Here is a 25,234-nt window from a genome sequence, read left to right as displayed (position 1 = left end):
CGGAAACATGGATGAACTTGGTGTGGCACCTGGAAGAGGAAGACGTTCTGTCCAGACGGAAGTTATTGATGAGGTTGCTGGTGCTGTAACTCACCGTGCAGCACGTGCCTGGGATAGTGTTACAAAACTTGTTCATCTCATGGCGTACAGAAGGAAAGTTTTGCAGTCTACGTATTTTACACGGCGCAGCAACTAAAAACTCATGATCTGTAGTAACGTTCTGAATGTGCTCTTCGGTTTTTGGCAGGGGTCGAAGTTGATGACATGTGGACGAGCAATATTCTATGGAGTGACTGGGTGATTTTTAGGAGCATGCCGGATTTTGGATATTGTTAAATCGCGTGTTGTGCACGAAGAGCCATTGTACTCGCCGTATGTGGCTGTGTGGTGTGGACTCACAGTCACCTTTCCTCTCTGTCCGATCTTCTTTGAAGAGAATTCACACAGGTGTCCTGTTTGGCGTATCGTAACGTGTGCACGTTATCGAGGCCTCCTTGTATAGCATGTGATTCCTGCTTAGGAAGAGTGCAGTTGTGTGGAAAGCAATATTTTGGTGCAAGATGGGGTAACATTTCATGTCGCTCGCCCAGTGACGGATCTTCTAAATACAACCTTCTACGAAAGTGTCCAGACGTTTTCCGATGCATGACCTGCAAGATATGAATCCATGTGACTTTCGGCTCTGGAGATATCTAAGAGAACGCGTTTATTAGTCACACGTTCTGTCTATCTGACTTGAAGGCCGGTATACAGGAACACGTTACTCAGATTCCACTTGAACAGCTGCGAGCAGCTGTTGATCACGTCGTTTTACGGATGCAGCATCTCGTAGACGTCTCCAGGGCTCATAATGAACAAATTGTGTACGTGGCAGTTAATAATAAAATCAACATTATGCCTTTCCCACTTATTTGACCCTTTCTGTCCCCATCCTGTTCCTAATCCATTACATATGGAAGCTTTTCTAAACGTCTTTCTTGCTTTGACAGCGCCTGGTAGCCAAAATTGGAACTAAACTTTTTCCAGCATAAATCAGTCCCGCGTTAATGCATTTGAATGTCTACCAAATTTCACTGCGATATATAGCTACTGCCGAGACCGGACCTCTCTGAGTAGCTGCACTTTAATTATAACCACCTGTTATACAGTTGGTGCTCCTGGAGTGACTAGACTGTGGGCCATTTCATATTCACTCTGCCGATGACGCCGCGCAGGATTAGCCGAGCGGTCTAAGGCGCTACAGTCATGGACTGTGCGGCTAGTCCCGGAGGAGGTTCGAGTCCATGCTCGGGCATGGGTGTGTGTGTTTGTCCTTAGGATAATTTAGGTTAAGTAGTGCGTAAGCTTAGGGACTGATGACCTTAGCAGTTAAGTCCCATAAGATTTCACACTCATTTGAACATCTACCGATGACGTTGATTTGTATTTAACCCGAATGGACAGTGTGTAATGTCCCCGCAGCAAATACCCTCTACCACACACCAATTAATTATTTTCAATCAAACCATCCACATTCATTCACTTTGGAAAAGTTATCTGATCTGATTTTCTCGTTATATATGCGGCGACAGCTCGTCGACGGCAACGTATTTTCTAGTGCATTTATTCTTTGAAATAACAGAGATGCATATATTCATTCTCCATGGTTGTTAGAGTGGTAACTAGGACAGCTTCTGGAGTATCTGTTGAGGGATTGACGTGTTTCTGAGAGATACATATTCTGCTTTTCTTCTCGCTAAAGCGGGCCAATTAACATTTGTGCCGTTAGCGGTTTGTTTTGAAGAGAAAGAGATTGTAGAAGGAAAATAATTAAGGCGTGGAATCACCGGAGATCTGGACATGTAATGGAGATGGATTTAATACAGGATTTCCTCCATACATAAGGTTTGTGACTTTTTTGTTCTGGAGTGAATGAACGAATGAGTTTTTTCTGAATCATTTGTTGATCACGTTGGCCCTGTAATTAGTGGAGAAGTTTCAGCTGTGTCGAAGAGAGCCTGCAATCACTGAGTCTGTGTTTAATCGTCCAAAAAGGCTTCGTACACATCTGGAATTCGCAATTTTTCATAAAAGGAACAAACTGTCCAAACGATTGATTCTCCTGACTGACTGCAGTGTTTAACAGTAATAATAAATGTAAAGATCTCTTACAGCAAGCCAGCCGCTGATTACCAAGACGAATGACTCCACCAAAGATTCTATTTGGCTGATTCTTTTTATCACCATATCACGTAATGAAATCTTATATTAAAACCTATACATAGATAAAGGAGAGAAAGAGAGAGAGCGAATGAAAATAGACATAATACTAAGAATCCTCCATTAGTCTAATTTTTCGCCTGTCTTATCACGGATCAGCCAAGAACTGGGAGGGCCTTACTTTACTGTATAGACTTATGTGTGAAGGTGAAGGGATCTTAAAGACAACAGATACACGTCTATACAGACAAGACATTACACAGAGATAGTGGCTAGCCGCATTGATCATCTATTCTTAGATTAAAGAGACGGCAACTTACTACCGAACATAAAAATGTTAAAAGTGGTGACGACGACGATCCGCTTGACAGGTGGAAGGGTATCGGTAGTCTGTTTCCCAAGCTATCTAACTTAGCGAGAAGAATGTTTTGTGTACTAGCCACAAATATGGCTAACGAAAGAAATTTAGTTCGGCAGAATAGACTAGACTTCAATCGAAAGGGTAGACGATATCCTGAGAAACCACTGTAGTTATAATGCTAACAGAGATAATTTTGTTCCTGTTAGATTTCTAGATTATTAGGCGGTAATATTCATGTACGTAAATTCTGACTATTAAAGCAAATAGTGTTATAAAAACGGCAAACATCCTCTCCGTAGTCAAATAAAATGACGGAAGAAAAATCGCTACACCAAAAGCAGTTTGAGACATAAGTGAAAGCTGGTAGGCGTGTTTTTACATCTGAAAGATGAATGAACCGCTGCGTTATCGATAGCTCGTGCCAAGTCTCTTGAAACACGACCTTTGGCGTGAAGGCGGCGTGGCTCGTTTACGCATGTGGCAGTGAAGCTTTTTTCGGGAGAGGCAGGGAGTGAAGCGGCGCGGTCAATGCAGATTTGCGGGCTTGCTGTTTGTAAATTACCGCCCGTGTGACTTCAGACTCTGTCTCGCTGGCTGACATCTTCTGGACACGAGGCAAGTGCACCAGAAACGTGAGTGTACGCATCTTTCCTTTAGCCGACCATATTTGGAGGCGAGCAGTGAGCTAATTTTAGTTCGTTGCTTCGGTGCCGAGAACACGCGCCATTCGCACAGACCCGCTGTGAGCATGGTTATAGTGACTGGCTCGCTTCTTGCTCATGTTCGTGTCTTGCTGCTTCTACATAGGACTTGGTTCAGCTTCCTGTTGTTGTTGTTTCCTGTTCCTCTGTCTGGCCATCCGATTTGAGGAGCGTGTCGCTCATACCAAAACATAATACACTACTGGGCATTAAAATTGCTAGACCAAGAAGAAATGCATATGATAAACGGGTATTCATTGGACAAATATATTATACTAGAACTGACATGTGATTACATTTTCACGCAATTAGGGTGCATAGATCCTGAGAAATCAGTACCCAGAACAACTACCTCTGGCAGTAATAACGGCTTGCTACGCCTGGGCATTGAGTCAAACAGAGCTTGGACGGCGTGTACAGGTGCAGCTGCCCATGTAGCTTCAACACGATACCACAGTTCATCAAGAGTAGTGACTGGCGTATTGTGACGAGGCAGAAGTTTTCAACTGGTGAGAGATTTGGAGAATGTGCTGACCAGGGCAGCTGTCGAACATTTTCAGTATCCAGAAAGGCCCGTACAGGACCTGCAACATGCTGCCGTGCATTATCCTGCTGAAATGTAGGCTTTCGCAGGGATCGAATGAAGGGTAGAGCCACGGGTCGTAACACATCTGAAATGTAACGTCCACTGTTGAAGGTGCTGTCACTGCGAACAAGAGGTGACCGAGAAGTGTAACCAATGGCACCCCATACCATCACTCCGGGTCATACGCCACTATGGCGATGACGAATACACGCTTCCAATGTGGGTTCACCGCGACGTCGCCAAACACGGATGCGACCATCATGATGCTGTAAACAGAACCTGGATTCATTCGAAAAAAATGACGCTTTGCCATTCGTGCACCTAGGTTCCTCGTTGAGTACACCATCGCATGCGCTTTTGTCTTTGATTCAGCGTCAAGGGTAACCGCAGCCATGGTCTCCGAGCTGATAGTCCGTGCTGCTGCAAACGTCGTCGAACTGTTCGTGCAGATGGTTGCTGTCTTACAAACGTCCCTATCTGTTGACTGAGGGATCGAGACGTGGCTGCACCATGCGTATAAGATGCCTGTCATCTCGACTGCTAGTGATATTAAGCCGTTGGGATCCAGCACGGCGTTCCGTATTACCCTCGTGAAACCACTGATTCCATAGTCTGTATACAGTCATTGGATCTCGACCAACGCGGGCAGCAATGTCGCGCTACGATAAACCGCAATCGCGATAGGCTACAATCCGACCTTTATCAAAGTCGGAAACGTGATGGTACGCATTTTTCCTCCTTACACGAGGCATCACAACAACGTTTCACCAGGCAACGCCGGTCAACTGCTGTTCGTGTATGAGAAATCAGTTGGAAACTTTCCTCATGTCAGCACGTTGTATGTGTCGCCACCGGCGCCAACCTCGTGTGAATGCTCTGAAAAGCTAAACATTTGCATACCACAGGATCTTCTTCCTGTCTGTTAAATTTCGCGTCTGTAGCACATCATCTTCGTGGCGTATCAATTTTGATGTCCAGTAGTGTAGCTTCGACTTGGTAACTGTTATAAAGTTGTGATTTGATTGTGTGTTTTAAATTATTGAGATTTTGTAATTTTGTTATGATGAATGTGTCATTATTCGTGAAGCTCAAAAAAATTTTCCCGTGTACGTTTTCCACTAAACTGCGAAGTTTTTTTTTTTCTCTGGTTATTTGGAGTCCGCAAGTTCAAGCGTCTTATGGGGGCAAATCTTGTTGCTTGTATTTTACTCGGTTATACTTCCAAGCCAAGCTTGTGTTTAACATACGTGAGCTTCATCAGCCAACCTCTCGCGTCTTTCTTCCACTTACGTTTTCCGTACCTCCGCCTCGTGGCGTGATCTGAAGCTGAATTTAGGTTGGCAGCTGAACTTCTTCACAATCAAGTGTTAAGTGCGAGGAGGAGGGGGGGGGGGGGGGGAGGGTTCAAAAATGGTTCAAATGGCTCTGAGCACTATGGGACTTCACTTCTGAGGTCATCAGTCCGCTAGAACTTAGAACTACTTAAACCTAACTAACCTAAGGACATCACAAACATCCATGCCCAAGGCAGGATTCGAATCTGTGACCGTAGCGGTCGCGCGGTTCCAGAATGTAGCGCCTAGAACCGCTCGGCCACTCCGGTCGGCTGTGAGCAGCAGTTGGCGCTACAGTGACTCAACGAACCGTTACAAATCTGTTACTTCACGAACAGCTGCGTGCCAGACGCTGTGTAACGTCCATTCCACTGAACCCAGACCACTGCAATTTACGACGTCAGTGGTGTCAAACGAGAGTTCGTTGGAGTGTAGGGTGGAGGTCGGTTGTGTTTTCTGATGCAAGCTGGTTCGGTCTCGATGTCAGTGACGGCCGTGTGTTGACTAGAAAGGGGTCAGGTGAGGGCCTGCCATCGGCCTCTGTATTGACCGACCAAGTGCAACAGGTATGAAAGTCCCGCCAACAAACTGAGATTCGGCACCTGTACAGCACGATGCACGCTCGTTTGCATTCTTTCATTCAACATTCTGGCCGCTACACCGGTTATTAACTTACCAGCATTTCAGAGTTGCAATGGCTTCTCTCGCGCTTGTATTAAATTGCGATCTAGCAATAATTATCACTTAAATATGTTAACAAGACTAATGTATTCCTGAAATTTCGTTACCCTGCATTAACTATTGTATATTTTTTGTGTTGCAATTTTTTCTGTCAGTGTAGCTGTGGATTTAAGAAATTAATAACTTCCGAAGGCTTTAAGCGATTTGAAAGGACCGAATGTCCGTACAAAGCACTTGTGACTCTACAGAATGCTTCTTTACTACACTTGTTTACCAACTAGTTGCTTGGAGACAAATTGTTGTTCTAAAACAGGAAGTTCTGTAAAATTTAGCTCTCGGTCCCCCCACCATACGTTGAATTTCAGTAGAGACTCACTGTTCATATGGCCTCTGAATGCGTGGTTGAATTTCTAAAAGTAGGCTACGGACCAATCAACGCATTTCTCGTATTTACTCCAAAAATCACGAAGTTCAAAATATATGCAAGTAGTGATCTGCGATGTAAAATAATGTTCTCAGCACGCAGTATTTTTACTATTTAACAAAAGTGCATGTATTCAGTCTCCTTCAACATTTATTACGGCTTAATAATTGTTTATTACTGAATTAACGACTGTCTGATGGGGAAATTAAATCAAACCAGAGCAGTATCTCAAGTAACCTAACGCGTGAACGTCCGACAAAATCTCGGAAAATAAATCAAAGTTTGCTTAGCGCGAGCGGAGAAGTCTCGAAGTTTCAGTGTTCGCCTAACGTAAAAAATTCATCGTTCACGAGCTGAATATATTTCGAGTTATTGGCCAACTTCAAGTACGATGGCGCAAGTGCGTGATTCAACACACAGAAAAATTTTGACGCATTTGAGATACGACCTGATGACACATGTACTGCAGTCTACTGTAAGATGACTGACGATCGACTTCCCCAAACAGCATCGAATCACCGACTGGTCTCCAATGACTGAATAACCTGTGCTACCGAGGAAGATGACTACTGGCTGTTTAAGTTCTCTGTCAGTTGTGATTCAATGTCATTCATTTCCTACTTCCAGAACAAACTTAAAAACCATAATTCTACAGGTTACATGTATGTATTTTATGTCACTCTGCATGTAAAGTTCCTCATTTTTTCCATTACTGTTCTTTGTTTTTCCTAAGTTCAATAATTAAGATTTTGTTAATGTAAACATTACGCTGTTTTGTTGTTATTAAATATAAATAATTTAAACAAAGTACATTTGTAGATACCTATCTGCAGTTACTTCCTAAGCTACCACTACTTTCACTGTTTTATATTTAGGTAAAAATTCTTGTGTTTATGCATGGAATGCACATTCTGGCCTGTAATTTAAAACAGGTAATTTTTGCAAGATATCTACCATAAGATTCTGATGTGCAATGAGACCTATCCGTAGATACTTTGTTTATGAAAATCGCTTAAAGCGCTGTTGGGGTATTAATTTTTAATATTCATTTTAGACATAAAACCTTAAACATGAAATAACTTAAGAACTATTTCTCTGACTGAGGGAGTGTTTCTGCTGACACACCATCTTGATTTTGTCTTTACAGCCATGTTACTGGCTTCTCAGTAACTAGTCGGTTTCAATTTTTATTCAATTTAGATTTATTTTATATTTATGGAGGTCATTCAGTACATCCATGAAGGTCACCCTCCCCATATGTCTCGCCAACAGCCAGAACGCCAGGATTTTTCCGATCACGAGTCCAGAACATGCATTTACCTGATAGCTGTTAGCCGTTCTACATACTTAGTTATTCTGATATTTAGAGTGACCATTAGTCATTGCGACTGAAAGGTGCTGCCCTCTGTCGATGACACCATGAGGCTCGCGCCGCTCACTGAGCTCTGTCCCAGTGTGCCCTCCACACCTCCATTAGCTGTCAAAACTTGCGTCACAGACCGGCTGTCCCAGTTCGTCCGTCACAACAAGATGCACTCTCATAGGCACGTCTTCTTTTCACGTTTAGCAGTCATTCTTATAATGATGCATCCTCACACACTTGAACAGCACTATGTAAATACAAGTTTGGAATATTTGTTGTTACAACACATTTCGAATTATGAGCTGGGATGTTCATTCCACAAATTAAAAACGCAGTTTTATTTAAAATAAATTGAAAGTCAGTAGGATGATAATGCGTTAACAGGATAAAAAACGAACTTGACAAGTGTAAGTGGGCCATGACGTCACAAGTCCTGCCATTTTATCAATGACATCGTAACCATCCCATGAGAAGCCACATGTCTTCCCTCCTCGTCCCTTCATTCCCCATCTCCAGTTAAACATATCATCGCGTCTTCAGGCCCTGTATTAGAGTGACTTTTCAATTTGCTCACCTATAACAAAACAAATTGAATTGTAGGACACTTCTCAGCTTCGAGCAGTTACATCTTTAAATGGTTCTAAAAAGTCACGAGTTATTTTGCTTCATATTCAGATGAAGCAGCCAATAATAGCCTGGTATGTTAGAGGGCATTAAAACGTGGCAGAAAATCATTTGACTTGCACAGAAATGGCACCGAGTTCGAAGATATGTCGTACTTCAAAACCTTTGCTTCAATTTAATTACATGAAAATGGCGTCATGTTCAGAGATATTCGCCTCTGAATTGCATAAACATAGATACATACACACCAACACATACACACACCCAGCCACCCATTCACCCGCCCACACACATACACACACACACACACACACACACACACACATACACACCTATGTATTTCATCTCACTTTTCACATGTCAAATATCGTACTTCTTTCACATGTCACCTCTCTCTCACAAAGTAATCCAGGAATCATGTCTTTATGAAAGTTTTATTTCCTTTTCTTCAAATATGTGCACATACAACCACAGACACACACACACACACACACACACACACACACACTGTATAATGGACCTCTGTAAATACAGTACTGCCCTGTCATTTTGGATATAATTATCTACAAATATTTCCTAGTCTGTTTCGTCATCATCTCTTTGATTTATACACCACAGAAAACTTTCTCTCTTACTTTTTTCATCTTTGTAAATACTATGCGGTCTTATCAATAAATTTCATCTCACATCATACAAGCATCAAAAATTATATAAAATATTTCCACCTCTGCCTCATTATCGTAGTCAGTAAAGTTCATCTCTTTGCAATGCTTACTGTAATGAGGGAACAACATTATTACATTATTAATGATTACCATTGATGATTACCATCTTCACAATAGAATGTACTTCAGACATGCACGCATTTATGAAGGAATACACACTGACAGTGAATATTATAGCCATGGTAAACATTGCGAAATGGATTCACATTCTGCAATTATGGATTAACGTCCGCTGTTTGCGATACATCAACATTTGTGCTGGACTGGGAACTGAACCTATATTTCCCACCTGTCGCAAGCGGTCGCCTTAACCGTTGCTTATCCGAGAATTTCTCCGGGACTGATCCAAACTTCCATATGTCACGTAGTCACAGTCCTTACGCTTGCACAAATAACGATTCCTACAATGCGAGACAACTATTTTATCAACATTTTCAGTACAGCGTGTCTAGCAGCTCTTCAGTATTTAAAAGAAAAAATTAAAAAAAGAGTTTTAACATCAAAGTTGCTATATATTTGCTGGCTGACTAGTTTCGGAATTTGCCTATTTTCGCAAGCCAGTTATTACAAAGAACAATGTTTTTCATGATGGGATGTGTAAACTGTGGATGATAATGGTATCAGCGATAAAATGATTCATATGGTAACTACTTGCGTATTTGTATTTAAAATATAGTTGGTGTGGATCTATTTATGTCATCACACGTAAAAGAATCCCATACCTTTTTTAAAAGATGTCACAACTTACAGCGCATAACACGAGGGTCAGTCCGTATGTCAAGACAACTGTGCTATACCTAGCGATAATGCGACAACATGAGAATTCCGTAATGGGCGATGAACTGGTATGGCAGCGTGTCTCTGACTGCCAGGTGGTAAACGTTGAAATGAAACACTTGCATTAGAACTCTGTGTAAATTTATTGTGCACGAGTACAAAAGGAACAAAAATTAATCAAAATCAACTACTTTGCCTCAAAATAGTTCCACAGTATATACGCACAGGACTACCAACGACGTGGGAGGCATTGAATACCTGTCGCCAAAATGTTGGGAAAACATTCGCCCTGTTGTCAAGGCACCTACCACGTAATGGTTTCCTCACTTGTGGAATGAGTTCGAAGTCACATGGTCTGAGGTCTGGTGAGTGGGGTATGTGAAAGAGGATCCAGCGTGTAGCGTGGCAAACCACACAGAGAATATTTCAGGTGCTAGTACTGAGGCGATCTTACATGCAGCCGCAATCGGTCTCTTTATTTCGGCAATATATGCTGTGGGCTCCCGAATTTATTTGCTGCGATCCTAATTGCAGTATCTTTATTAGACAGTATAATAAAATAAAAAAAAAATGGTGCAAATGGCTCTGAGCACTATGAGACTCAACTGCTGAGGTCATTAGTCCCCTAGAACTTAGAACTAGTTAAACCTAACTAACCTAAAGACATCACACACACCCATGCCCGAGGCAGGATTCGAACCTGCGACCGTAGCGGTCTTGCGGTTCCAGACTGCAGCGCCTTTAACCGCACGGCCACTTCGGCCGGCTAATGAAATCCACTTGACAATAGTATTGTATACAAAATGGAGAATTTGTTCTTATTCGGGTACAGTGAGTGTCACGCTTGCTAATTTGTCATAGATGTTATCATAATTTTGGAAATGCCATGTGGCTAGGGCCTCCCGTCAGGTAGACCGTTCGCCTGGTGCAAGTCTTTCGAGTTGACGCCACTTCGGCGACTTGCGTGTCGACGGGGATGAAATGATGATGATAAGTACAACACAACACCCAGTCCCTGAGCGGAGAAAATCTCCGACCCAGCCGGGAATCGAACCCGGGCCGTTAGGTATGACATTCCGTCGCGCTGACCACTCAGCTACCAGGGGGAGAAATCATAATTTTAACAGATGCTGATGCAGATAATTTTATTGGAAGATCTTATATAATCTCTGAAATATTCGATACATAGCTATTATATAAATATCCCAGACTTTGATCGGTGTGAGAATAGAATTCCATCACATCATGGTTGTACAATAAATTTTCATTTCTTTTTCTGCACTGTTTAAGTGGAAGCATACTGTTTCATTCATGTTAAGTGAAATCCACATACGATAATAATGGTATTCTGTTATAAGCTTCAGTGTATAGTTTGTAGGCTTATATTTTTTGAGTGCAGAAGGTTGGATGGAGTGCAATTCATATGCTGATTAAGATGCTCTTGAAAGTTTCAACGAATCTTTCGTGGTCGTGGATTTGGTGATTAATGCGGGATGAAATGCCGTGAAAATGCTGATGAAGGTGCTATGGAAGTACACTCCTGGAAATTGAAATAAGAACACCGTGAATTCATTGTCCCAGGAAGGGGAAACTTTATTGACACATTCCTGGGGTCAGATACATCACATGATCACACTGACAGAACCACAGGCACATAGACACAGGCAACAGAGCATGCACAATGTCGGCACTAGTACAGTGTATATCCACCTTTCGCAGCAATGCAGGCTGCTATTCTCCCATGGAGACGATCGTAGAGATGCTGGATGTAGTCCTGTGGAACGGCTTGCCATGCCATTTCCACCTGGCGCCTCAGTTGGACCAGCGTTCGTGCTGGACGTGCAGACCGCGTGAGACGACGCTTCATCCAGTCCCAAACAAGCTCAATGGGGGACAGATCCGGAGATCTTGCTGGCCAGGGTAGTTGACTTACACCTTCTAGAACACGTTGGGTGGCACGGGATACATGCGGACGTGCATTGTCCTGTTGGAACAGCAAGTTCCCTTGCCGGTCTAGGAATGGTAGAACGATGGGTTCGATGACGGTTTGGATGTACCGTGCACTATTCAGTGTCCCCTCGACGATCACCAGTGGTGTACGGCCAGTGTAGGAGAGCGCTCCCCACACCATGATGCCGGGTGTTGGCCCTGTGTGCCTCGGTCGTATGCAGTCCTGATTGTGGCGCTCACCTGCACGGCGCCAAACACGCATACGACCATCATTGGCACCAAGGCAGAAGCGACTCTCATCGCTGAAGACGACACGTCTCCATTCGTCCCTCCATTCACGCCTGTGGCGACACCACTGGAGGCGGGCTGCACGATGTTGGGGCGTGAGCGGAAGACGGCCTAACGGTGTGCGGGACCGTAGCCCAGCTTCATGGAGACGGTTGCGAATGGTCCTCGCCGATACCCCAGGAGCAACAGTGTCCCTAATTTGCTGGGAAATGGCGGTGCGGTCCCCTACGGCACTGCGTAGGATCCTACGGTCTTGGCGTGCATCCGTGCGTCGCTGCGGTCCGGTCCCAGGTCGACGGGCACGTGCACCTTCCGCCGACCACTGGCGACAACATCGATGTACTGTGGAGACCTCACGCCCCACGTGTTGAGCAATTCGGCGGTACGTCCACCCGGCCTCCCGCATGCCCACTATACGCCCTCGCTCAAAGTCCGTCAACTGCACATATGGTTCACGTCCACGCTGTCGCGGCATGCTACCAGTGTTAAAGACTGCGATGGAGCTCCGTATGCCATGGCAAACTGGCTGACACTGACGGCGGCGGTGCACAAATGCTGCGCAGCTAGCGCCATTCGACGGCCAACACCGCGGTTCCTGGTGTGTCCGCTGTGCCGTGCGTGTGATCATTGCTTGTACAGCCCTCTCGCAGTGTCCGGAGCAAGTATGGTGGGTCTGACACACCGGTGTCAATGTGTTCTTTTTTCCATTTCCAGGAGTGTATTATATGAACTTTTTTCTGCGCAGTTCTGTTTGTTCTCTTACCATTCGTTTTGAGTTCTTTGTCGTGTGAATGTCGATTTATATTTCTTCTACAATGTCCATTAATTTGCTTTTGGAGACATTATGCAAAATGATGAGATTTCTCTAGATATTTCCAGTGGAACGTTTATTCTCTCTGAGGCGTGAACTCAAAGGCTATTTTCACTTGTGATTGCATGTTCTCTATATTTAGTCTTAAATGTTTTGCCTGTCTCTAACGTAAGTTTTATTACATCGTCTGCATTAAATTTTTCAAATGCCAGAATGGTTGCATCGTTGTGCTTCATTTTATAGATGATGTTAGCTCCTAATGTGTTGCTTGTGTAGAACTAGGTTTTGAAATTTGATTACTTAAGTGCGTAATTAATTCTATCTGATACATGTCCCCAGTAGGGCAATATCACAAGTTTGTGTTTCTTTTGTATTTCAGTCTTTGTCAGCGTGATATGTATTTACGTTTTCTTGTAGAGATTGTTGGCTATGTCTGCAGCTTTGATTTAAAACGTCTTTTCTTCAAAACATTACATCATCTTTTTAGCCCATCGAGGCATGGATACAGAGTTTATTATCATAGCCACAACTGTCATTCAGTGATTTTTCTTTGAAGAATACGTGAGCAACCAAAAAACATGTATGACGAACACACACACACACACACACACACACACACAGATACACACACATATATAAAAGAAGAACCAGCAGGTAGAATATATATATTCTACCTGCTGGTTCTTCTTCATTGAAGATCTTTGCTTATGCTGGTCATTGACAGTGTATTGTTCAAGTATTTATTATATACGTTTCTGCATTGCATTCCTTTTGACAGTTACTGGCCTGTTCAGACTTTGTTACACCTGTGAATCCAACAATGATGCTTTTCTCCCAAATTCACCTACTTGCTATAACAGATGCGTCTGATACATTATTGCAGAAACTGCAAGCACCTGTCTTCTACTACTGCAGTCGAGCAACAGTTGAAGGACTTTAATGGCTACTACCTAATCGAAGAAGAAGACAGGCAGATAATTCTGATGCAGAAGTCTCTCGCTAAGGTGAATATAGTGGGCATCATCGACTTTGAGACTAACTAAGTAGTGCTTAACGTATAATTATAAATAATGGAAGGCATACATATTATGCATGTTAAAATCCATGACGATAATGTAGAATGGGTTTGTGTGTGTTAAGCTTTTAAAAATGGACTATATATTGGTGTAATAGCCAGTCATGGTGTGTTTAAAGATCCCAAACAATTTATTGCCCTATTGTAACAAGAACGACTCTGTCCTATTGTACATATAATATTTCTTTCTTCTGATTTTTCGATAAACTAGTGTAACTGATGTTCTGATTTCATTTGTTTTTTATTTTTTCATGCTATTGTGTTAAGAAAACTGTAAACAAGTTTCAATGTGAATATTAATGTTTATGTCAAATTTCAAGCAATATTGTAATAGAATTGAAATGTAACTAATTTTGGAACTGTTGTAAGATGTATAAAATTGTAATTGTGCGTTTGGTCCATACGTAGGCAATGTGTTAGGATATGTAGAATGCAAAACCTCGGGTGAATACCCGGCCTGTAAGGAAGCGGTTAAAGGTGGATGGCAGGCGAGCGCGGGGAAATACACGCGGTCACTGCACGGCACACGGGCTCAGCAGTAGTAGTTGGAGTTTGGCATTGGTCTGAGCAACACCTTGTGGAACGAGGAGGCTCTCCTGGAAGACGTAGTTTCACTGAGCCTCGGGTATGCTGTTCCAACGCCCTCACAGCATGGCAATATTCCATAGGCACTAAATGGAAAAGTATTGCCACGCTAAGAAGAATTAAAGTGCCGATACGTCAAGAGCCATAGCTGTGGTTGTATGTGTGCTCTGTGCCTCGCCATCTCGCCGCCCGCCAACCGCCGCATCGTACGAGCAGGTTGAAACTTTTAGTACTGTATGCGTATGGACCATAGAGTGAGCAGTTCAATAATAACCTAAATTTTACCAGAACTTTCCCCTTATTTAATTATCCTCACAACTAACCTAGGCAGGGTCCTTTCCAAATGTTGTGCAATCCGAGTGTCCGGAAATGAAAAATTAAATTTTGTGTTAATAATAATTACTTGCAGACCTAGTTATGTTAGAATGGTGTTTAAAGAACTGTTTTGTTAATGAACCAGTGAATGAATAACGAAGATCTAACGAAGTTGAAAGATAACTTTAATATTGATATAGTAACGAAGTTTAATTATTTCGAGACAGATATAAAGGTATTTAAATGAGAAGTAAATGAGATAAAAAGAGTAGTAACTCATATACTGGAAATCTTGAAGGCATGATAATTCCAGTAATCAATTTTTTTTATATAGTGATCATAACAGTTTCAGGGTTCCCCCCCCCCCCCCCCCCCCCCGTTTTTATTCATTTGAATTCTGAAGTGTCCCACATTGGTTTGACCAGCAAAAGTTAAAGTCAATATATAAGTCAAAATTTATCAGTGTCTTATCTTTATCAAAATTGAAATTTTGTGTGTGGCTCGAAAGTGCTATTTCTAGGGTAACGTACGCCCGATTTTAATCAGATCAATAGACAGTACGAAGCTTTGTAGTATACATTATAGTGTAGTGTTATGTATTCATGGTTTTTCCATATCAGGATAGAACGTGAAACTATCAGTTCAATAGATTTTCTGGTTCTAAAATTTTACTATATTATGCAGTGTTACTACGTGTTGTTTTGCATGAATATACATCAACCTGTACAAGGAAGAAACTCAGTTAATGCCTAATTATGTTGGCGACCGTATTATTATTAAATTGGTAGCATCTTCAGTGTTGCTTTTGGTCCATCCTGACGTGTAGTTGCATTTTGAACTTACTTGATGTATCATTGTTATTACAGAGTGGGTGTAAGTCTGATTTGCCAACATTCAGGTACACGCGGTCAATATCTATACGAAAATCCTGACTCGTAAGGTGAACCCCACACACTTACCATAGTACAGGCTTTGATGAGTATTGTGTGCCCCACGCGTACGTTACACTATGTCTCCCGGTTTTCACCAACAGAGTGTGGGAACTGAACAGGCCTGTAAATATAAATGTCTCACTAGTCTTTAAATTCCTAAAGCTAATATGTATCGCTCTCTGCTGATATCAGTGAACAAAACTTATTGATGTCATAGACGGATTAAAAAAAGAAAAAATGTGGAACACACTGAAAACTACCAAATATGATTGAAAACAAACAAGCTGTGATCAGTATTGATTCAAAGAATGATGATTATTGCTTCAAATTACAGCTGATTTGTACCAAGCAACTAACAATGTGGACCATATGTCTAGTTGTCTTACACATTCATACACATTAAACTTTGCAGTCATTTCGTTTCCTACTGGACTGAATGGTGTGGGAGAATTTGAGGAAAACAATGTATCTGATGAATTCGTTTTGTTGGATGAACAGCTTGCAAAGTGATGAAATAACAAGCAAAGAATTTGATTACAGTAACGAGTTCATCTGAATGCAAGGCAAAAGAAGATTACTCTGACTTATATTTGAAAACCGACGTCTTGCTTTTGGCCAGTGTGTTTTAAAACTTCCACAAGCTCTTTCTTCAAATGTAAATCTTCATACAGCCTATTATGTGACCTCTCTGGCTTGGCATGGGACACATTGTTGCAAACTACTAATATAAAATTTCATCTCATTCTGGACATACAACAATTACAACTTGTTGAGTGTGGCATCATATATACTATTGGCCACTGTTGAGAAAAATTTATAGTGGCAAACCATAGTTTCTTCGCTCACATTTTGAAACTTTGGTGAGTCGTATTTTGTATGCCTCGATGTCAACTGTGTGTACACTTGGGCCATGTTGCAATATCTAAAACTTTATTTCCGTGGTTGTCTGCGGATGGTTTCAACGTATTGAGTATACCTGATGAATCAGCTTCTTGCACTAAGGCTTCCTTCCGGACTTACAGGGTAGGTTTTCAAGTGTATGAGTCGTATTTGGGTGAAACATAAGTACTGCACTCGTTGCGTGTGGCTGATTACAGTGTTGGTAGTCCCTTGTTAAGAAAATGCCTAGTTTTCGAGCTATAAATACATATGGGCTGTGAACTATACGTCCTGACTGCGCGCAACTAAATCACTGCACTGTGTTCTGTATCGTTTTGTGAGACCGGGCCTTAATGCTACGTTCATTCAGGCAGTTGCTGCAGCTGTTATAGAGCAGAAGGAACCACCCGTAGTTTACTGGCGCGTATTTGCACAACACTGATCAGACTGGCACTACGTGCTTAAATATTCGGGTGTTTTTGAAGTATGTTAGGGATGCATATACGATCGTACTGAAAATGAATTTATTCTCCCACTTAAAAGTTTCACATAACTGTTATAAATTTTTGATTTTCAGCCAGTGTCCATGACATCAATCCAATTGTTGTTGTAGACATTTTACGAAGCTATGCGTGCACAGTCACTATTTCATCGTAATGCGATGGATGATGGACCTGAAGTCGTTTCATTTCCACAGACACTATTCAATTGAAAGTGGGAATGAAGAAGGTAATTTTAGAGGAGTTATTTTACAAGACAGAAATAAACAAAACGAACTGAGAGAATCCGCTACATAGAGGTACAAGAAAATGTATGTGTATGCAGAAAAATTAAAACAAAACCTTAATAGAAAAAAATTTATCGGCTACCGAAAAGAAGTTTGGTTGTAGAACAAATGTAGTTAATAATGCGATAAGATTTTGCAGACACCCTCCAAAATTATATTAGCATTCCTCAATAAAAAAGGAAACGTCTGAAAAATTTAAAGAACACAGATCGTAGTTTCATTCTCCATTATTACAATTTAAGAAGTTGCACTATTATTTCTTTCGAAAAACACAACAGGAAATATCTTGTGTTGAGAACTTCTGTAGACAGACTTAAAAGAGAAAATCGCATTTGTTCCAGAAAAAGAAAAGGTTTCGTTTCTACAAAAGATATTAAGGACGAAAAAGACTTACCGTAGTCTGATGCAGCATTCGTACGCAAGGCCGTCGCCTTAATCGTACTCGAAGGGTATAATGGAAACAGTATTTTCAATGCAACCGAATCACAGTTCGAAAGTGAAATTGCAAGTGGATGAACTTTATCGATTGCGAGAGAAAACTATACGTATGCTGTGTTGACTTCTATATTAGTTGCAACACATTCTTAAACTGTCTAATGTTAGATGTCACCTACTGGATTTCCTGGTACAAACATGTACATTTTCAAACTCAGAAACCGTTAAAATGGAATACGTATTCGCACAGATGTAGCCCCCCCCCCCCCCCCCCCCCCACACGAGTCACTGTATATATCCAAGCTTTAGATGTCTACTTCTTCAGGCAATATTAACTTCTGAGGGTTGTATAGACATCTTGTCCATACAAGCGTTTTATGTAAGACTGTAGGCTTTAGTGGCCGTTGCCAATGAAGTTAAAATCTTTTGTGTTGTTAGGTGGCGTCATATTTCTTCCCAACGACCGACGCTTCGACCGCTCTGCTATGATCTTCAGGGTCTTGTGGTGTCCATTATAGACTTGGCACTGTCAGACACCAGTGTTGGCCTCCCTTTTATAGGGGAGTTTTCCCAGGCTTGTGTTCGAGAAATGGGATTATTGGCTAAAACTTTCGGGCTACCATTGGTGGTCCATCGTCACTGGACAGTAAGAGAAACTTTCCCGCGCTAATGCAGAAGAAGGGGGTTATTGGCTGAAAGTCCTGCACGATGACAGTTTTTCCATAGACCGGGCTTTTAAGCGAAATACTAATTCCGCTGATAGGTAGGACGAGGAACCGCGTTCTCACGTTTTTAAGTTAACTTTCTTTTATAGGGCCAGATTCTAAGGATAAATGGTGTTCAGGCAACTTTCTTTAGTCAAAATAAAGTTGTAAGTAGGCTATTTATGTTTTCTTATTGGTAACGCGACTTAGCGCTCTGTGTGAGAATCACTGGCTGTGCTGTGTGCAGTCTGTGGCTAGTTTGCATTGTTGTCTGCCATTGTAGTGTTGGGCAGCGGCAGCTGGATGTTAACAGCGCGTAGCGTTGCGCGGTTGGAGGTGAGCTGCCAGCAGTGGTGGATGTGGGGATAGAGATGGCGGAGTTTTGTAATTTGTCATGAACTGCTATATATATTATGACTATTAAGGTAAATACATTGTTTGTTCTCTATTAAAATCTTTCATTTGCTAACTATGCCTATTAGTAGTTAGTCCTTCTGTAGTTTGAATCTTTTATGTAGCTGGCAGTAGCGGCGCTCGCTGTATTGCAGTAGTTCGAGTAACCAAGATTTTTGTGAGGTAAGCGATTTGTGAAATGCATAGGTTAATGTTAGTCAGGGCCATTCTTTTGTAGGGATTTCTGAAAGTCAGATTGCGTTGCGCTAAAAATATTGTGAGCATGCTTGGATAGGATTTTTTTTGGTGGAATCAAATGTTGAAATAAGACGAAAGATCTATGGAATGACGTTTTAGGTTGGACTGCAGTACCAGATGTTACACTGAAAACAAACCCTGCCCTTTCCTCTTGTGTTATTCTGCTATGTGAATTGGTGTTTTTCCTGTCTTTATGTGTTTAGCTAATAAGAGTTATGTTGTAGAATTTTTCTAATAATATATCATTTTCTTTGTAAAGATGTTTACACATTATTAATTCTGTTCTGTTTCAATTCTCATGTGTGAAATTAATGTTTCGAAAACTATTCTCATTATTTTATTTATTTACTTATGTCATAATTCTTGTAACACTGATGTATATGTTTATTTCTATTCTTTTGTATAGTCCGTGTTACTACAAATGTTTGGCCACTGCCCAAAACAATTTGTAAAATTTTTTGTGGGGAGCATGGGGGCTATGTAAATAGGCTGTTTATGTTTTCTTATTGATAACGCCACGTAGCGCTCTGTGTGAGAATCACTGGCTGTGCTGTGTGCAGTCTGTGGCTAGTTTGCATTGTTGTCTGCCATTGTAGTGTTGGGCAGCGGCAGCTGGATGTTAACAGCGCGTAGCGTTGCGCAGTTGGAGGTGAGCCGGCAGCAGTGGTGGATGTGGGGAGAGAGATGGCGGAGTTTTGTAATTTGTCATGAACTGCTATATATGTTATGACTATTAAGGTAAATACATTTTCTCTATTAAAATCTTTCATTTGCTAACTATGCCTATCAGTAGTTAGTGCCTTCTGTAGTTTGAATCTTTTATTTAGCTGGCAGTAGTGGCGCTCGCTGTATTGCAGTAGTTCGAGTAACCAAGATTTTTGTGAGGTAAGCGATTTGTGAAATGCATAGGTTAATGTTAGTCAGGGCCATTCTTTTGTAGGGATTTCTGAAAGTCAGATTGCGTTGCGCTAAAAATATTGTGTGTCAGGTTAAGCACAGTCACGTATAAATTGTTCTAAGGGGACGTTTCAAAGTTACGACGGAAAACGGATGCACCTGATTGCCTGCACACTGCGGGTGTCTATGGAATGACGTGTGCCTGCGGCAAAGCGTTTGTCGGCGTAACGGAAATGATTGTTACAGAACCTCTTAAGGAACACGAACGCACACGCGACTGAAACAAGGTATGAAATCGGCGTTAGCGGAACATCGCGAGAACTGTGGCCTTGACATCGATTTCAATAACGAACGTTTGCTGGCTGAGGAAACCAACATATATCGAAGAAAAATCTGAAAAGCGACTGAATTTTATAAGACTGCATGTAACTTTAATAGAAAGCATGGCGATAGGCTTCCGGCATCGTGGCTCCGCGCCATCAAGGAATTGAATACGCGTCCGCGGAGTGCGAGCAATACATTGTGTGTGTGTGTGTGTGTGTGTGTGTGTGTGTGTGTATGTGAATTCCTAAGGGACCAAAATGCTGAGGTCCTCGGTTCCTTCACTTACACACTACTTAAACTAACTTAAAGCTAACTTATGCTAAGTTCAGTTTTCACGAGCAGACCCACGCGCCGCCTTCCAGGCGTGATACTGAACATCTTCAGTCAAAATGACATGACGCCTCTAAATACGCAGCCACTCTGCGCGGCACGTGCAATACAAACAACGCCATGGAAGCCGTCTCTGCGGTCAATAATATTTTAGATAAACATTCCTCTACTCATGCTCTGTTCGTTTCGGTTTTAGCTAATGATATGGGCCGACAAATAGCAGCAAGAGGAATTTTAATCAATAATTCTTCTCCAGCATAAGAGCGGGAAAAATTCCTTTCTAACCGAAGACGTTGGCCCACCAATGGTAACCACAGGTTTTTTTTTTAGCCAATAACACATTTCTTCGGCATTAGCGCCCAAAAATTTGCTCTTACTGTCCAAAGACGATGGACCACCAATAATAGCTCAGGATTTTCACCCAATAATCCCTCTACTCCAGTATAAGCGTGGGAAAACTCCTCTTTACAAGGGAAGGTGACCCTGATGTCTGACCGTGTCCAGTCTACAGGGGACATCATAACGTGCAAGTAAAGGGGTCCAAACCACGATTGTTTGAAGAAATATTAAGTGGCCTAACAACTCAGAAAATTGTAACCCCAAAATTAACTTGTTCGGAGGCCTGAAGATTGCATTAAAAAAAAAATTTATTTCGGGGGAGTCACAAGGTATATTACAAGATCCAGTATTAATAATGAAAATTCATTCAATTGTTTATTACCAGATGCCTTCGCTAGTTTTCAAGGAAATCATAATTTATGCCCGACAGGCCTGTGGATATGCGGCAGAGAAATTTGTAACGAATTTCAGCAGCGTTCTAGAATCAATGTTACGGATAGGAAACAGTGATTGTGGTTATCACTTACGAACATTACTGTATGAGGCATAAAAATATACCTGTACAGAAACGCCATTTTACTGTAGAAAATTTCAAGCTCGTATGTGTAGAAACTTTATATCTTATTCTGATTATGAATCCCTATAAACTTTGTATGTATGGTGTAATATTAGTAATTTTCGCCTCACAAACATTAATATACGCTCAATAGTAAATGCCTGATGGCCTAAAGTTATCGAACAATTGTAAAGTAAAAGAAATGAACCATCGCATAGCAGCGACAGAGTATTCTGTATGTACATGTATCGATTAATGGTATAAAAAAGAATTCTGTTGTTTCAAGACAAATGAGGCTTTTGGCGCCTCACCTTTTACTGTTTGTAGTCTATGAAAGGCGGACACGGACTTGCTGCGTTCCGCAACTGTATTTTATATTCTATGTGAAAATATTAAGTGAATATGCTAAATGTTATTTTTTTTCAATCAGAAAACATGTAGTTTCTTGTAACTGATTACGAACAGACAGCATCAAGAGGACATTTTGACTGTTATGTATAAAGTATTTAACCACAATGGTCATCTATTGTAATTTAATATGAAAAGGTACGTAGCATTAAAAAGAAAAGGTGTGTTACAGATAAGTGTGCTTATTTTAGCAAATTAACATTGATGATTTCCATCTCCTCATTTACTTGAATTATATTTGTTTTGTGTTATTTCATCACCAGAAATTACGATCACGCTGATGAATGCACAGAAATGATAATGTTTCTACCGAACGATCTCAAATATATATATGTATATCAATATGCTGCTCTTATTCAGGTATTTAATGCTCAACGTATGTTATTATAATAATGTAATCAATCCCTGATTCTGTTACCAAGTGGCCCACCAAAATATTCACTTTTTCGACACTTTTCAAAAAAAAAAGTATATATATAAAATAACAATTCTTTTTCTTTTCGTCCCCCAAGAGCAACGCAACAATCGTTAACACGAATTTATGTACATATAAATGTGACCATTAGTGCGTGAACAGTATTTTTCGTTAGGCACTGTACAATATATTGCTGAGTTTATTTTCGTTATGGAATAACACTGCCCTTTGCCCGCAAAACAGACATATGGCCTTACTGCTCGAAAAGAAGCATTTCCCTAACAAGGGATCTTCACCACCGCGTTCACTGACTCGAAATGGGTCTAATAAATAACTGTCAATCAAATACGACACGCACAGTTGAAACACTTACCTTGTTTGTGCCACATCACTGCAGGCCTTATGGTCTCACTCCATCCACAACCAGGGTGCTGTTCCGGAGACAGTGGATCACATCCCGTGCACGGAGGCGACTTCTACCACCACAGCAGACACACCTTCGCGCTTCGTACCAGTGGCCACCTGGACGTGGTTATTAACTGCAGAGTCAGCCACAGCAGCAAGTTTCCCTTCCATTTTCACGTGCCATCAATGCCTGGTGTTCGTAGCGCGATCCACCCACCAAAGTCGTGGGCAAAGCACCGAGCGCAAGCATCAACAAAGCTGGCCGTGTCTGTGTTGGAGCGAACTAGGCAGGACGTTGGCTGACATTTTGCTTGCTAGCCACCGGTCCACTTCTCTTGAAATGAGGGTATGTTCGTTACCCTGCACCGAGCCAGCGAAGATCAGCGAATGGAAAATAGCGTATTAATTTTGACAACCGATTCTGCCTTCTCTGGGCTGCTACTCCATCTCAGGCTTCTGCTGCGTGCCATCCTGATACTGAACCACTGCTCCACCAATGGAGCTCACTGTAGTATGCAAATGTATATGAAGCGTTTCGAATATCGGAAACTTTTATATCTGTAAAGAACGCTTCAAGCAGACTGATTTCGTGGTGCAACACCTATAAAGGGTAAACATTAATAAAACCGACAAACTGAGGGGACGGATTCTTGACTGCAAACGGAGGAAAGAAAGGTTCCAGAACATGTATCCACAAATGCATTGTTGCTACAGTGGATGGTTCTGACGAATAAAAGATCCTTTGACCGCGTGTTTGTAGCCCACAGATGACGAGTATGCAGATTGATGATATCTACATCTACATCCATACTCAGCAAGCCACCTGACGGTGTGTGGCGGACGGTACTTTGAGTACCTACATCGGTACTCCCTTCTATTCTAGTCTCGTATTGTTCGTGGAAGGAAGGATTGTCGGTATGCCTCTGTGTGGGCTCTAATCTCTCTGATTTTATCCTCATGGTCTCTCCGCGATATATACGTAGGTGGGAGCAATATACTCCTTGACTCTTCGGTGAAGGGATGTTCTCGAAACTTCAACAAAAGCCCGTACCGAGCTGCTGAGCGTCTCTCTTCTAGAGTCTTCCACTGCAATTTATCTATCATCTCCGTAACGCTTTCGCGATTACTAAATGATCCTGTAACGAAGCGCGCTGCTCTCCGTTGGATCTTCTCTATCTCTTCTATCAACCCTATCTGGTACGGATCCCACACTGCTGAGCAGTATTCAAGCAGTGGGCGAACAAGTGTACTGTAACCTACCTCCTTTGTTTCGGATTGCATTTCCAATCCTTCCAATGAATCTCAGTCTGGCATCTGCTTTACCGAAGACCAACTTTATATGATCATTCCATTTTAAATCACTCCTAATGGCTACTCCCAGATAGTTTATGGAATTAACTGCTTCCAGTTGCTGATCTGCTACATTGTAGCTAAATGATAAAGGATCTTCCTTTCTGTGTATTCGCAGCACATTACACTTGTCTACATTGAGATTCAATTGCCATTCCCTGCACTATGCGTCAATTCGTTGCAGATCCTCCTGCATTTCAGTACAATTTTCCATTGTTGTAATCTCTCTATTACTACAGCATCATCCGCAAAAAGCCTCAGTGAACTTCCGATGTTATCCGCAAAGTCATTTACGTATATTTTGAATAGCAACGGTCCTACGACACTCCCCTGCGGCACACCTGAAATCACTCTTACTTCGGAAGACTTCTCTCCATTGAGAATGACATGCTGCGTTCTGTTATCTAGGAACTCTTCAATCTAATCACACAATTGGTCTGATAGTCCATATACTCTTACTTTGTTCATTAAACGACTGTGGGGAACTGTATCGAAGGCCTTGCGGAAGTCAAGAAGCACGGCATCCACCTGGGAACCCGTGCCGTGTGTATGGCCCTCCGAGTCTCGTGGACGAACAGCGCGAGCTGGGTTTCACACGATCGTCTTTTTGGAAACCCATGCTGATTGCTACAGAGTAGATTTCTAGTCTCCAGAAAAGTCATTATACTCGAACATAATACGTGTTCCAAAATTCCACAACAGATTGACGTTAGAGATATAGGTCTGTAGTTCTGCACATCTGTTCGACGTCCCTTCTTGAAAACGGGGTTGACCTGTGCCCTTTTCCAATCCTTTGGAACGCTACGCTCTTCTAGAGACCTACGGTAAACCACTGAAAGAAGGGGGGCAAGTTCCTTCGCGTACTCTGTGTAAAATGGAACTGGCATCCCATCAGGTCCCGCGGCCTTTCCTCTTTTGAGCGATTTTAATTGTTTTTCTATCCCTCTGCCATCTATTTCGATATCTACCATTTTGGCATCTGTGCGAAATCTAGAGCCGGTTCTGGTAGAGGTTGCTTCTTCG

This window comes from Schistocerca americana, chromosome 3, assembly GCF_021461395.2.
Source record: "Schistocerca americana isolate TAMUIC-IGC-003095 chromosome 3, iqSchAmer2.1, whole genome shotgun sequence".
In the NCBI taxonomy this organism is placed as follows: Eukaryota; Metazoa; Arthropoda; class Insecta; order Orthoptera; family Acrididae; genus Schistocerca; species Schistocerca americana.
This window is presented reverse-complemented; position numbering follows the sequence as displayed.